Source organism: Geotrypetes seraphini, chromosome 4 (assembly GCF_902459505.1).
Source record: "Geotrypetes seraphini chromosome 4, aGeoSer1.1, whole genome shotgun sequence".
Taxonomy (NCBI): domain Eukaryota; kingdom Metazoa; phylum Chordata; class Amphibia; order Gymnophiona; family Dermophiidae; genus Geotrypetes; species Geotrypetes seraphini.
The window spans coordinates 45920904-45935327 of NC_047087.1; the positions used below are offsets into that span (position 1 = coordinate 45920904).

Consider the following 14424-nt stretch of genomic DNA (forward strand, 5'->3'; position numbering starts at 1 on the left):
TCTTGGATCCACTATTAGAGGCATTATTGTCAATGGTTAAGTCTTTCTGCTGCTGACTTTCCAAAATACTGGAAAAAAACAATAGTTACTCAACTAAAGAATCAAAATTCTGATCCTGTGTGGCAAATTATAGACCAATCTCTAATTTGCCATTTCTCTCAAAAATTGTGGAACATGTTGTTACCACTCAATTATCAGATTTTTCTAACAAGTACTTCATCCTCGTCAGACAGGTTTTTATTCGAAACATTCTACAGAACACACATTGCTAGGTCACTTAAATCATATAAGGCAAATTTTAGATAGTAATCGTGATGCTGTTCTTTTTTCCCTTGATATGACCACAGCTTTTGATTTGGTGGATTACAATATTCTTCTTAGATGCTTAGAAGACATACAGGTCAAAGAGATTGATTTTCAATGGTTTAGTCATATCTGTCTAATTGTACTTATACAGGTCAGTATTCCAACACTTTTTCTAGTACCAACCCTCTTCTTTCTGGTGTGCCGCAGGGCTCTATACTGGGACCTATACTTTTTAATATTTTTCTTGCCCCACTTATCCTTCTTCAATCTCTAGGGTTTACATTAGAGAATGACACGGGGAAAAAATTTATCACCGTTCCTGCCCCATCCCCGTGAGCTCAGTCCCCGTCAACTGTCAGATCCCATCCGCACAAGCCTCGAATAGTTATGATTTTATACTGAACTTATTTTATTAAATTATAAATAGAGACAATATTCTGTATAATTGTCATTTTACAAACACAAATAATACAGAGCAAGGATCAACAAAACCCCTGTGTCCCCTCCCTTTCACAAATATCCCCCTCCACTATTGTGAAAACTGGAGTACGGGTGTACGGGTCACTCCAACTCAGTGGCGTACCTAGGGTATGTGGCACCCGGGGCCCATCATTTTTTGACACACCCCCCCCCCCCCATGTAAAAATTTTTTTTTTTTTTTTTTTTGCAATAACCATGAAATGGAATAAATGGTCAGAATAGAAACAGGCAGTGAAAATTTTCTTTTATTGAACCTCATATATGTAACCATTATTCCAAACATAACAAAACATAAATTATGTCTAAATTGTCATGACATTAGAAGTACATATGGAGTAGTTGCAGGCAGTGGCGTACTTAGGGTATGTGGCACCCAGGGCCCATCATTTTTTGACACCCCCCCATCTATATGAAAAATATGATTTTTAGTACCAATCTACATATCGCACCACAAGAGTGTACCTAGGAAAAGGCTGCATCTTAAACACTGCAGTGAGCACTAGAACACCAACACATACATTGTAAAACTAAACAAGCCAGATCCCGCACAGTCAATTGGTCCTGTAGTCAATGCCAACTGAAAACTATGTCTTTTTCATACACACAGAACAGAGATACACCCTCGCCCAAAATGGAATAATCACAAACTAAAAATAGAAATATGTAGACAAAAGTTAAACTGATCCGCCAAGAAACCAGACCCTGGATACAATGCAACACCACAAAAAACAGTAACACATGTCCTCTAAAACAGTGCAAAATATAAAGACAGTAGATGTAAATTTGAAAAAACTGATACATAACAATCACCACTTTATAAATTAACAAATAAAAATAAAACAAATAATGAGATATAAAAAAATACAATTTCATTGGACTAATCCCCGTAAGCTCGGTCCCCATCCCCGCAAACCACCTGATTCCATCCACACAAGCCTTGAATTGTTTATATTAAAGTATAAAAAGAAACAATATTCTGTACAATTGTCAATTTATAAATCAGCGTCTTCTCCCCACTCTCTTCCCCATTTCCCTTCAGCATCCTCAGCCCACTCTCTCTCCACTTTCCTTCAGCGCACGCACATAAAAACAAGCAAGTAATTTTATATCATTTTCATTCTATTCATTCATAGAAATTAAAGTCTAGATAATGCCAGTCACATAACAAAACATGATTTTACAAAAATAATTCCCTGCAGTCAAGCCTGCAAGGATTATTAGATGTCTTTCAGCAGTTCCCCTCCCTCCCTCCCCCTTACCTTTGTGGCCAAGTCAAAATGATCTACCAACAATAAAATTTTAAAAACACAAAGCACGCTGTACGCAGAGAAAATGTTAATTATCATTTATATTCCGCGGGTTTTCAAAGAGGTCAAGGCAGATGACTTTATGCAATGTCACCTCAGTAACAACTATACAAAAATAGACAAATATTCCCCCTCCCTTTTTACTAAACTGCGATAGCGGTTTTTAGCGTAGGGAGCTGCGCTGAATGCCCCACGCTGCTCTCGACGCTCATAGGCTCCCTGCGCTAAAAAACTCTATTGCGGTTTAGTAAAAGGGGGCCATAGTGCAAAATATAGACAGCAGATATAAATTTTCAAAACGGACACATTTTGATCACTAAGTTGAAAATAAAATCATTTTTCCTACTTTTTTGTCTGGTGATTTCATGAGTCTCTGGTCCTTCTTCTGATCCTTCTTCTTTCTCTCTCCCCCTGGCTCCCCTCTTTATTTCTGCCTTTCTTTCTCTCTCCTCCTGGCCCCCCTCTTTCTTTCTGCCTTTCTTTCTCTCCCCCTTGACCCCCCTCTTTATTTCTGCCTTTCTTTCTCTCCCCTTGGTCCCCCTCTTTCTTTCTGCCTTTCTTTCTCTCTCCCCCTGGCCCTCCTCTTTCTTTCTGCCTTTCTTTCTCTCCCCCTTGACCCCCTCTTTATTTCTGCCTTTCTTTCTCTCCCCTTGGTCCCCCTCTTTATTTCTGCCTTTCTTTCTCTCCCCTTGGTCCCCCTCTTTCTTTCTGCCTTTCTTTCTCTCTCCCCCTGGCCCCCCCTCTTTATTTTTTCCTTTCTTTCTCTCTCCCCCTAGCCTGCACAAAGCCATCGTGCCGATTTCTCCACTTCCACGATTCTTTCCCTACCCTCACCCCCAAGCCAGCAGCCGATTTCTCCCTGCTCCTTCCCCGATGTCCTGATGTCCTGAACTTCATCGGGCAGCAGCAGCATTCACAATTCACTGATGTTGCCCGCTTCAGGCCTTCCTCTCTGTCGGGTCCTGTCTTCATGAAAACTGGAAGTAGGCAGGACCCGGCAGAGAACAAGGCCTGAAGCCGGCAACAGCAGCGAATTGTAAACGCTGCTGCTGCCCGAAGAAGGTAATGGAGCACCGAGGCAGTCCGCTTCTCCCCCCTCCCAGCCGAACCCCCGCTGACCCTCCTATCTCCCCCCCCCCGTGAACCTTTCCGACCTTCCCAGCGAGAGCAGCAAACCTCCTTCGCGGCTTTCTCCTCCCTCTGCCGCGTTACTGATGACGTCATCAGTGATGCGGCAGAGGGAGGATAAAGCCGACGCTACTGGAGGGAGGTTTGCTGCTTTCGCTGGGAGGGTCAGAAAGGTTCACTTGGGGGGGGGAGAGAGATAGGATGGTCAGTGGGGTTTCGGCTGGGAGGGGGGAGAAGCGGTCTGCCTTGGTGCTCCAAGGCCTGGCGCCATTACCTTTTTCGATAATGGCGCCGATGCTGCTTTCGCTGGGAGGGTAGGAGCGCGATAGGGACCGGGCCAGCTGTGCACCCCCCCCTAAGGCGGCACCCGGGATGGACCTCCCCCTCGCCCCCCTTGGTACGCTACTGCCCTGGGGAAACAGCCTGCAACAAGATCGCGCGATGCCAGAGATTTTTGCCTGCTTCGGCTGTTTCCTCCGCCGCGGTCCCGCCCCTCCTCTGACATCAGAGGAGGGGCAGGACCGTGGCGGAGGAAACAGTCGAAGCAGGCAAAGATCTCTGGCATCGCGATCTTGCTGCAGGCTGTTTACAGACGCGACACCCGGCGCAGGGGGGGGTAACTGGACCGGACCGGGAGCACCCCCTTAGGGCTTGGTACCCGGGGCGGACCGCCCCCCCGCCCCCCCCCTTGGTACGCCACTGCTCCAACTGCACTAGGGAAACAGGATTTGTAGAAGCTGTGAGGGACTGCTTTATGGAGCAACTGATCAGGGAACCGACGCGGGGGAGTGCTACTCTTGACCTCATCCTGAACGGATTAGGAGGGCCTGCAAGAGGGGTAGAAGTGGGAGGACCACTAGGCAACAGTGACCACAATGCGATCAGATTCACTTTAGAAAGGGGGACACCCATAGTAAGGAGGACCGCAACAACTGCGCTCAACTTCAAGAAGGGGAACTATGTTGCTATGAGGGAAATGGTGGGGAGGAAGCTCAGAAACATCTTTAGGATGGAGACTGTGGAAAGCGCCTGGACCCTATTCAGGGACACCCTGCAGGAAGCACAAAAAAAGTACGTCCCCAGTTTCAGGAAAGGCTGCAAGAACAAGCGGTCAAAGGACCCGATTTGGATCTCAGCAGAAGTAAAGAGGGCAATAAACGACAAAAAAGTATCCTTCCAGAGATGGAAAAAGGATCCAATGGAGGAAAATCACCAGGCGCACAGGAAATGCCAAAAAGAATGCCACCGAGAGGTTAGAAAAGCAAAAGGGAAATACGAAGAGGGGCTGGCCAGGGAGGCGAAAAACTTCAAGGCATTCTTCAGTTACGTAAAGGGGAAACGACCAGCGAGAGAGGAGGTGGGGCCGTTGGACGATGGGGATAGGAGGGGAGTGATTAAAGAGGATAAAGAGGTAGCTGAGAGGCTGAACACGTTCTTCTCGTCGGTTTTCACGAGAGAAGACACATCTAATATACCGGACTCAGAGGAGCTCATGAGTGGGGAACAGGCTGAGAAATTGGAGCATATAGAGGTAAGTAAGGAGGATGTCCTCAAACAGATAGACAGGTTAAAATGCGGCAAATCACCGGGTCCAGACGGGATCCACCCGAGGGTTCTGAAGGAGCTAAGACAAGAAATAGCGGGCACAATCCAGCATGTTTGTAACCTATCCTTGAAAACTGGAGAGGTACCGGAGGACTGGAAATTGGCGAATGTCACACCTATCTTCAAAAAGGGATCGAGGGGTGACCCCGGGAACTACAGGCCGGTGAGCCTGACTTCAATTATAGGGAAGATGGTGGAAGCTATGATAAAGGACGGCATTTGTGAGCACATTGAGAGAAATGGCCTACTGAGAACAAGCCAGCACGGATTCTGTAAGGGAAGGTCATGCTTAACGAACCTTCTGTACTTCTTTGAGGGAATAAGCAGTCGGGTGGACAATGGGGAACCCATCGACATCATTTACCTCGATTTTCAAAAGGCTTTCGACAAGGTGCCACATGAAAGGCTGCTTAGGAAGCTGTGGAACCACGGGGTGGGAGGGGATGTGCACCGATGGATAGAGCACTGGTTGTCGGGTAGACTGCAGAGGGTCGGAGTGAAGGGCCAATATTCTGACTGGCGGGGAGTCACGAGCGGTGTGCCGCAGGGATCGGTGCTGGGGCCGTTACTCTTCAACATATTTATCAATGATCTGGAAAAGGAGGCAAAGTGCGAGGTCATAAAATTTGCAGACGATACCAAACTGTGCGGCAGGGTTAGCTCCAGGGAGGAGTGTGAGGACCTGCAAAGGGACCTAAACAAGCTGGAAGACTGGGCGAACAAATGGCAAATGCGCTTTAACGTGGAAAAATGCAAGGTCATGCATATAGGGAAGAAAAACCCGTTGTTCAACTACAAATTGGGGGGGGCATTGTTGGGAGAAAGCAGTCTTGAGAGAGACTTGGGAGTGCTGGTGGATGCATCACTGAAGCCATCTGCACAGTGCGCAGCGGCCTCAAAAAAAGCCAACAGGATGCTGGGCATCATAAAAAGGGGCATAACAACCAGGACGAGGGAAGTCATCTTGCCACTGTATCGAGCGATGGTGCGTCCGCATCTGGAATATTGCGTTCAATATTGGTCGCCGTACCTCAAGAAGGACATGGCGGTACTCGAGAGAGTCCAAAGGAGAGCAACGAAACTGGTAAGAGGGCTGGAACACTGCCCATATGCCGAGAGGTTGGATAGGCTGGGGCTCTTCTCTCTGGAAAAAAGGAGGCTCAGGGGTGATATGATAGAGACCTTCAAGATCATGAGGGGCATAGAGAGGGTGGATAGGGACAGATTCTTCAGGCTGAAGGGGACAACAGGTACGAGGGGGCATTCGGAGAAACTGAAGGGAGATAGGTTCAAAACGAATGCAAGGAAGTTTTTTTTCACCCAAAGGGTCGTGGACACTTGGAATGCGCTACCGGAGGACGTGATTGGGCAGAGTACGGTACAAGGATTCAAACAGAGACTGGACGGATTCCTGAGGGATAAAGGGATCGTGGGATACTGAGAAAGCTAACCAGAAAATAAGTATAGAAACCCGACCAGGTCGTGCATGTGCAAGACCGGAGGGCTAGGACTTTGATGGGAAGATAGGACGCAATAGGAAACCAAGGTGGCATGGGGGCCCCTTCTGGTGATTTGGACAGGTCGTGACCTGTTTGGGCCGCCGCGGGAGCGGACTGCTGGGCAGGATGGACCTATGGTCTGACCCGGCGGAGGCACTGCTTATGTTCTTATGTTCTTAACCAAATTACTACAGAATGCTACATAGAAAAATCAAGCTAACAGAATACTTCAGTCACACATGGCAGGAATGATGTTAGGGGAATGCAACTAGGGCAACTGCCCCCTGGTCAGAGAGAGAGCCCTAAGCCAGCTAGAAACTAAAGCAGCTTTGCGGTCCAGCTCTTGCAGGATACATATTTCAAATCTGAAATAATCTAATGACAAAATATAAAATAAATTAATTTTTTTCTACTTTTTGTTGTCTGGTAATTTTATTCTTCAAATCACATTGGTCTTATGCTTTGGTTGGATCTTGAAGATAAAATAGGCACAAGAGGAGCTGGGGAGAAGATGCTGAGTCTGACATGGGCGCAATTTTTTTTTGCCACAGGAGCAAGACTTTTCACCGCTCCCACAGAGCGGTAAAAGGTCTTGTTCCCATTCCTGCAGTAAACCAGTTGCAAATGTCTCCATTCCTGTGGATTTACTGCGGTGACCACGGTTTACTGCGATAAACAGTCCCCGAGTCATTCTCTAGTTTACATTCTTTAATTTACACCGACTATATTCAACTTATTCTTTCGCTGGATTCTCATTCTTCACTTAGCTATTCATCCATTTCTGCTAAGTTATATAAACTGAAAGAAAATTTCACAAAATACTGCAGTAATGCTTTTCTCTTCAAGGATGCCACCTTCAAATTTCATTATGAAAGGAGCTTCTCTAACATTTTGTACAACAAAAATTTTAGGAGTTGTGATCGATAATACTTTAACCTTTCATTCTCATATGTCAAAGGCGGTATCTTCTTTTTTTGCTCTTCATTAAATTCAGTCTATTTGTTCATTTCTTCAATAAGACTCTCTTTGTATTCTTATATATTCTTTAGTGGGGAGAGTGTGACGCAGTGGTTAAAGCTACAGCCTCAGCACCCTGAGGTTGTGGGTTCAAACCCACGCTGCTCCTTGTAACCCTGGGCAAGTCACTTAATCCCCCCTTTGCCCCGGGTACATTAGATAGATTGTGAGCCCACCGGGACAGACAGGGAAAAATGATTGAGTACCTGAATAAATTAATGTAAATCGTTCTGAGCTCCCTTGGGAGAACGGTATAGAAAACTAAAAAAAAATAAAGTATTATCTAAACTTGATTACTCCAATTCCATCTTAGTTGGTCTTCCAAAATATCAGTTACATTGGTTGCAAAATATTGCTATCAGATTGCTTTATTGTCATTCAAAATTTGATCATGTTACACATCTATTAAAAGCTGAACATATTCTTCCTGTTTCTTATCGATTATCTTTCAAGTACAATATTCTTTCACACCAGATCTTATCAAGTGGTTTTCTTGGTTCCATACTCTCCACAGAGAACTCTTCGATCGTCTCAACAACAGTTGTTGACAATTCCCTTGTTTAGGCAACTGCTCCTCGATGTTCACAGAAATTCATCTTTTTCAGTTAGGGCTCCTGCCCTGTGGAACTCTTTGCCTTTTTACCTTCGTACAGAAAGTTCATTTCAGACATTTAAGATTCAACTGAAGGCTATTTTTCTCAGGCATTCTGCTCATAGAAGAGCTTGGGCTGACTACTATACAACACCCTTTTTCCCGTTTTTAGAATTTAATTTTTATTGAAATTTTAATTTTTTTTCCTCATGTTTAATATCTGTATGTAATGTATGTATTGTTTGTTTCTTAATATGATTGCATGTTTAGATTTGCCATTTTTGGTTTTTTTTTAACATTTTCATTATATTGTAAACTGTTTAGATTTTAACCTTGGTTTTATATTTGCAGTATATCAAATAAATTGAACTTGAACTTGTACATATAGACAGACTCATATAATATAATCACAATACTGAAACAAAGTTAATATTTAAATCTTGGGGAGAAGGGGAGGGCACATGGTAGTGGGTTTACCAAGTACCAAAATGGGGGGGGGGGGGGTTTATCCTAATGACCTGAAACATAATGAGAGGGTACAAGGCTGGACATTCACCTAAGGCAGAGGTAGGCAACCATGGTCCCCAGTCATGCTTTCAATATTTCCATAATGAATTTGCATTACACTGGATTTGCATGTACTGCTTCTATTATATGCAAGTAGATTTCATGCATATCCATTATGGAAACCTTGAAAACCCAACTGGGTTGTGGCCCTCAAGGACTATGGCCTAACCTAGGGTGCTTAATAGCCTTTCACAGAGGCAGAGGATCACATTTTTGGTTGGAGGATCCAAACAAACCTATCTCCAGGCCTGCCACCAAGTATCTAATGGCTGATGCTGTGTTGGGCAAAATACTGGTAAGCCCATGGCCCACCCCTTTCTGCTGCCCATGCCCTATACCAGCCCTACTCCTGTGAATTCTATTACCTGAGAAGGCCATGTGCTGGATTTCCGACAGCAGAGGATAGACCTTAGAAGGCTGTAGCTTTTAGAGAAGCATCCCTTATATGCACCCTTTTTCCTGAGGGAAGAGTAAGACAGAGCCTCCCACTCCTACTCAGCCTCTTCACCCCTGGAAAGGACAGGAAGAAAATCTTCTGCCCACAGATAAATCCACCATTTTCACCCAGGAATGGGCAGAAACAAGAAATACAGTATATATATACTTTCCCTCTACCCAAAACATGGGCAGAAAAGAGGCACCCATGTAAATTCAGCACAAGAATATCCCCCCCCCACCGTTACAAATTATTTTTTTATTTTTAAATATATGTTTACTGAGAATGGCAAATGGCCCAGACAATGAAACACAATCAGCAAAATGACAATACAGAAAAAGAAAGAATAATAATATAAGATCTAGTTGTTACAAACCTCCCCAAAAAAGGAAAAGCAGTGGGTAAGCCTACTGTATAGTCTTATCTTTCATGCCCCCAGAAACACTACAATAGACTGAACGATTCAACACACAGCTGTGCACCTTATCTTCGGACTAAGAAAAACTGACCATGTCACACCTTACTATATATAAGCAGCTTCACTAGCTCCTCATTGAGGCCCGCTTATTGTTCAAACCGGGTTACTTTATGTAACTACATGTGATGTGTTTCATTCTATGTCTCACCATACCTTGTTTAGTCATCCAGTGTTCTATCATACTGTGTCACACTGTTCGCCATCCTTGGCCTACTATACACCTTATTTACCATACTATGTTGGCCCTGCTATGATCTCTCATACCATGTTTGCCACACAGTGTTTGCTGTTTCATGTATCTCATGCTATGTATCATCATTCATGCTTGCCTAACTGTTTTTGTTAGTCATGTCATACTATGTTGGCCCTACCATGTTGATTATGCTATGTTTTAGAAACATAGTGGCAGAAAAGGGCTATAGCCCACCAAGTCTGCCCATTCCAAAGTATTCGCTCCCGAATTTACTCCCTTAAAGATCCCACGTGAGCATCCCATTTACTCTTAAAATCCTTCACGCTGCTGGCTTCAACAACCTGCAGTGGGAGTTTGTTCCACTGATCCACCACTCTTTCGGTGAAGAAGTACGTTCTGGAGTCTCCTTAAAACTTCCCTCCTCTGATCTTCAGCGGATGCCCTCTGGTGGTCGAGGGCACCATACCATGTTTTGTCATATATTTTTACCATGCTTTGTAAACTTTGTTTTACCATCTTTGTAAGACTTGTCCAAGTACATTAGATAGATTGTGAGCCTGCCAGGACAGACAGGGAAAAATGCTTGATTACCTGAATAAATTCATGTAAACCATTCTGAGCTCCCCTGGGAGAACGGCATAGAAAAGTAAAGTACAGTAAATACAGACATACATGATGGACAATACGATAAAACCTTCCACCCAATGTGCGGCGGCGGTCAAAAAAGCAAACAGGATGCTGGGAATTATTTTAAAAAGGGATGGTTAACAAGACTAAGAATGTCATAATTCCCCTGTATTGCTCCATGGTGCGACCTCATTTGGAGTATTGCATTCAATTCTGGTCTCCTTATCTCAAGGTTCAAAGAAGAGCGACCACAATGGTAAAGGGGATGGAACTCCTCTCATATGAGGAAAGACTAAAACTTTTAGGGCTTTTCAGCTTGGAAAAGAGAAGGCTGAGGGGAGATATGACTGAAGTCCACAAAATCCTGAGTGGAATAGAACAGGTACAAGTGGGTCGATTTTAAATTACAAAGACTAGGGGACACTTGATGAAGTTACATAGAAATACTTTAAAAAACCAATAGGAGAAAATTTTTGTCACTCGGAGAATAGTTAAGCTCTGGAACATGTTGCCAGAGGATGTGGTAAGAGCGGATAGCATAGCTGGTTTTAAGAAAGGTTTGGACAAGTTCCTGGAGGAAAAGTCCATAGTCTAAGACAAGGGGGAAGCCACTGCTTGCCGTATATTGGTAGCATGTAAAATTGCTACACCTTGGGTTTTGGCCAGGTACTAGTGATCTGGATTGGCCACCGTGAGAATAGGCTTCACGGCTTGATGGACCATTGGTCTGACCCAGTAAGGCTGTTCTTATGTTCTTAAGAATTTTGAGTTTACTTCTCCAGCAGTGTTCCCGCTAAGGTGCGCTGGCCTGCGCACGCGCACAAAATATTACATTGCAGCGCAAAGTTTCTCTTCACAGCGCACACACGCGTCGCAAAGGTAAGGGGAGGTAAGGTAAGGGGACGCATTGGGGGGATTGCACTTCCCCACAATTGCCATGCTTCGGTTCCTCTTCTTCCTTCCTTCCTCCCCCCCCCCCCCCCGCGGGACCCTGCGGCACCATCAACTCTTATTCCCTCTAATGTCGGCCCTGCAGCTCCAGACTTCCTCGCACCTTCTCCCCTCCCCCTTTGGATCGCTATTATTTTAAATGTTATAGCCGCGGAGCTGTATCCATCAGTGGAGATGTCTAACCTCGGCCTGCCCCGGAACTCTTACTGCAACAGTGACTTCCTGTTCCTGCCTAGACGGGCGGCTGCTGCAGTAAGAGTTCCGGGGCAGGCCGAGGTTAGACATCTCCACTGATGGATACAGCTCCGCGGCTATAACATTTAAAATAATAGCGATCCAAAGGGGGAGGGGAGAAGGTGCGAGGAAGTCTGGAGCTGCAGGGCCGACATTAGAAGGAGTAAGAGTTGATGGTGCCGCAGGGTCCCGCGGGGGGGGGAGGAAGGAAGGAAGAAGAGGAACCGAAGCATGGCAATTGTGGGGAAGTGCAGAGCTGCAGGGAAGAGTGTTGTGGTACCCAGCTGGAGGGAGAAGGAAGATGAGGGAGGGAATTAAAGGAGATGCCAGGGCTTGGAGCGTAGGAGGAAGGTATGCCAGTCTAAGGGAAAAGGAAGGGGGAGATGTGAGAGCATGGAGGGGGAGCGAAAGATGGAAGAAAAGGAAAGGAGAGAGATGCCAGAGAATCAGGGAAGGGGAGATACCAGACTATGAGGAGAGGTGTGGGAGAGGGAAGGCGAGGAGAGAGATGCCAGACCAATGGGGTGAAAGGAGAGATGGAAGGGGGAGGCATACAGTTTCTGGAAGGGGCATAGAAGGAGAGAAGATGCCATATAGGGGAAGAGAGACGGCAGACAGTGAATGGAAGGAAGAGAGTTACAAGAAGATGAGGAAAGGAGAAACCACAGAAGACAAAGGTAGAAAAAAATTTCTATTTATTTATTGCTTTAGGAGACATGTGTCACTGTTTCTGTGAAGCATTGTATGCAGAGTCCAGCTTCTTGCTGGTTCAATTTAACCTTTGTCTATGTATTTTTATTTTATCCCCCCTTTTACAAAACTGTGAAGCGTTTTTAGCACCAGCCTTGGTGGTAGCAGCTCTGATGCTCAGAATTTTATGAGCATCAGAGCTGTTACCTCCGTAGCTAAAATCCACACTACAGTTTTGTAAAAGAGGGAGGGGTTAGTTTGTGATTACATATTCCTTACTAGGCGAAGGTGTTTTCTGTGTTCTGTGTGTTCGAAAGACATGGTTTTCTGTTAGGATTGACGGTGTAGGATTGATCTGTGCTGGTCTGGCTTGTTTAGTTTTACAATGGGTGTATTGATGTACTGCTCACTGCAATATGTAAGATGCTGCCTTTTCCTAGGTACTCATGTGTGACGTGTGGTTTGTTACTAAAAATCATGTTTTTCTTACAGATGGGGGGGGGTGCCAAAAAATGATGGGCCCCGGATGTTACATATGCTAGGTACGCCACTGTATGTAAAGATACCAGAAAGCTGGCGTAGCAAAAACTTCTAAGTTTTGAGTATTTAACCCTCCCACAATCTCACGGGCACTCGTTTCAAGTTTATTGAGATTTTGATTTAAACGCAATATCAAATATTTTCAATGCGTATAACAAAAATAAATTTGGGGAAATAAATAAAACCATTTGAACCAGTGTTCCCGCTAAGCTGCGCTGGCGTGCGCTGGCGCACAAAATATTACATCGCAGCGCACACGTTTCTCGTCACAGCGCACGATCGGAAGAGGCGTACGGCAGATGGCAGGGCGGCGAGAGGAGAATCGGGCGAGTTGGCTCATAACTTGCTGGCGCCCGATATTTTTGGCTCACGGTGAAAAAAGTTTGCTCACAACACCCGCCCGCTTAGAGGGAACACTGCTCTCCAGCCCACCTTTTCCAATCCAACTCCATTTTCTCTTACCCCTCCCTGCAAGGAAGGCCTTAAAGAGTTTGTCACAAAACTGTTATCCTACCAAGCAGCTCACTTAAGCCAGGAACTACTCCCCATCATAGGGTCCTCTTCAACATACTTGCATTTTAGGCAAAGATTAAAAACCTACCTGTTCAATAGTTTCCAGCAGAGCATTAAAGCCTTTGCTCTCTGTGTGTTACTCACACTCAACCCCTCAGACGACTGTAAATGCTCTTTGCACAGACACTTTTAGTACTATGTCCTACCCCCCCCCAACACACACACACACACAAATTTGGGTATCTCTATCTACAACTTTAACTGTATCTCAGACTGTTTACTTATTTGGATTTTTGTATTAACTGTGATTGTATCTGACACTGAACTTGTCCTACTTCTAGGCTGTTTGTATTTGTACCTTCACCAATTATGTACGGTCTTTAGATAATTCTTGTTAACAGCTAACTGTATTGAACTCCATAGTGCAGGGGTGTCCAATGTCGGTCCTCGAGGGCCGCAATCCAGTCGGGTTTTCAGGATTTCCCCAATGAATATGCATGAGATCTATTAGCATACAATGAAAGCAGTGCATGCAAATAGACCTCATGTATATTCATTGGGGAAATCCTGAAAATCCGACTGGACTGCGGCCCTCGAGGACCGACATTGGACACCCCTGCCATAGTGTATAGCAGTATACAAATATTGTGTTATGTTACCCAGAGAAACAAGGTGCTCACACACATTTCCCCCAGCCAAAGTGCAGTGTTTACACTTGTATTCTCATTTCAGGAATGAATAGCGGCACAGTGACTACATAAATACTACTGAACTCAGAAAGGGACAGGAGCAAGGTGCTAACTACAGGCCCATGAAGGAGAAAAGGCAAGTTTCCTCTGTACTCAGGAAGGGTCAGGAGAGAGGTTACCATCCTCAGACACACAACCTAACCCTACCTCACTTTGAAAGGGACAGGAAGGAAGGAGCAGTGTTGAGAGGAATTTCTCGGGGGGGAGGGAGGAAGGAAGGAGAATAAATTTTGCAGTACCCAACAGAATGCTCAAGTGGAGAGGAATAGTGGTAGTAGCAGGCAAGTGAGTGACAATGAAATCCAGGGGGTGGGGAAAATGTCTTCTTGTCCCCTCCCTACACGCATGAGAAAGAGGCTCCCACTCACAGATATAATCCTGTTCTGCATTCAAGCAGGTGGGAGGGGAGAACCAATTTTCTCAAGTACATATTGGTAGTTCCCTCAGAGATTCATCTTACTGCAAGGGGATAACACTCAATACCTGGCAGAGTCCTTACTTTTCTGCAGTGG

At 45.1% G+C, this 14424-nt stretch overlaps 1 long non-coding RNA gene across 2 annotated transcripts in view; it reads left to right on the forward strand.

Annotated features, from left to right (window-relative positions):
- Positions 1–13989, forward strand: part of LOC117359347 — an 88535-nt gene extending 74546 nt beyond the window's left edge. For both annotated transcript variants that reach the window (XR_004539211.1, XR_004539212.1), the window contains exon 3: positions 13896–13989. This is a non-coding gene — a long non-coding RNA (uncharacterized LOC117359347). The remainder of the gene's footprint in view (positions 1–13895) is intronic.
- The last annotated feature ends 435 nt before the right edge of the window (positions 13990–14424 follow it).